Source organism: Schistocerca cancellata, chromosome 6 (genome assembly GCF_023864275.1).
Source record: "Schistocerca cancellata isolate TAMUIC-IGC-003103 chromosome 6, iqSchCanc2.1, whole genome shotgun sequence".
NCBI lineage: Eukaryota > Metazoa > Arthropoda > Insecta > Orthoptera > Acrididae > Schistocerca > Schistocerca cancellata.
Genome location: NC_064631.1, coordinates 518,726,849 through 518,728,471, shown reverse-complemented (window position 1 = coordinate 518,728,471; position 1,623 = coordinate 518,726,849).

The following is a 1,623-nucleotide window of genomic DNA, read 5'->3' as shown; positions in this document are numbered from 1 at the left end:
CTCTACTACCTATTGTGCTATCGAAATTCACATTTTGTTATATGTATATTTGGATTAACAATTGGGTATAAAAATTTCATTGTTCCCGGTAATTCTTCTGAAAAAACGTAAAACTATGTCCCTGTAGACTGTATAAATAGTATGAAATAAACTGACATATGTATATCCAAATTGTTCACTGTTGTAAAAGAGGTAAATAAAAATGCACCTGTCAAAATGCCGGTTTGGTCTGTCTAGGTAGACCATAATGCCCAATTCTTCTCTGTAAACGACAAGTACCATTGGAGAGTGTATGTTTAGGGTTCACAAAGCTAGAATTCTGAGACAGCAGAACAATAGTCTCAATGGAAGACGGACGCCATAGGTCGAATTGAAAGCCCTCTTTTTGACTAAAAATTTTCGTTGTGAATGCAGTGTTCGCGAAAAATAACCTAGAACTAATAGGGTCAAAGCAAGGGAAACAAATAAGTTTTCGTGTGTCACTGTCAAAATAGATATTCCTATTGCTAAGACAGCAACACAATTTCAGAATAAGATTATAAATGTGGTACTTTTAATGCACACTCTAAGGCAAAAAAAGACAACGCACCACTAAAGAATTATATGGAGAAATGATCATGGTAATAAAATAAGAGAAATCACAGCTCACAAGGAAAGATTTAAGTGTTCATTTTTCCCGCACGGTGTTCGATAGTGGAACGGTACAGAAACAGAGTGAACGTGGTTCGATGAACCTCTGCCAGGCATAGGTTGTTGGATGTTCTCCTGATGGATTTGATTTGACTTGATTTGATTATAACAGGGAAGCTAAAACAGCTTAGGTACAACCCGCCACTGTCCGCACGGAAACTAAGTTTATTGTGCGGTATAGCTCCCTGTCTATCTAGTAAAGCCAACCAGTGCCCTTAAATAGTGCAAGGAGTCCCTCTACCAGTTTTTTGTTAGACACAATTTCTTCAGGTCTAGTTGTCTCGAGAATTCTGTATCTTTTACACTCCAATGCCACGCATTCGAAGATTAGGTGTGATGCAGTTTCTTCACCATCGTCACAGTTCCTACATTTAGGGTCCTCTTCCGTTATACCCATTATGTGTTGGTGTTTTTTGAAATTCCCATGGCCGGTCATCAGTCCAGTCATGAGTTTGATCTCTTTGCTGTTCAATCCCAGGATTAGAGAGCTTCTTTTAAAACATGGCTTGGGCATCAGTACCTTACCATGTTTTTGTTTATGGACCCTGGTCCAATATCCTACGTGCTGTTTCCTAAGCCTGTTCCGTAGTTCTAGTTTAATCGTAAGCCTTGGTGATTGTCAGGACAGGTTCCGGTCCAATAAATGGAATTGTTGCCCATATCCTAGCCAATCTGTCTGCTTGTTCATTGCCACAGATCCCTGAGTAGCTCCACCAGAGCCCTGTGGCATTCTACAACAATCTTAGATCTAGTTGCAGCTGCCAATGATTTCAGTGCTGGCTGTCTGTCTTAATAGATGTAGATGCTACGGTCCTTGTAGCATCTACGCATATTCTCCTCCACACATGCCCTGATTGCGGTAATTCCAGCTCGGAATACAGAGGTCAGTTTTCCTAGAGACATGATGCCCTTCAGTCTTGGCTGAACCCCGTA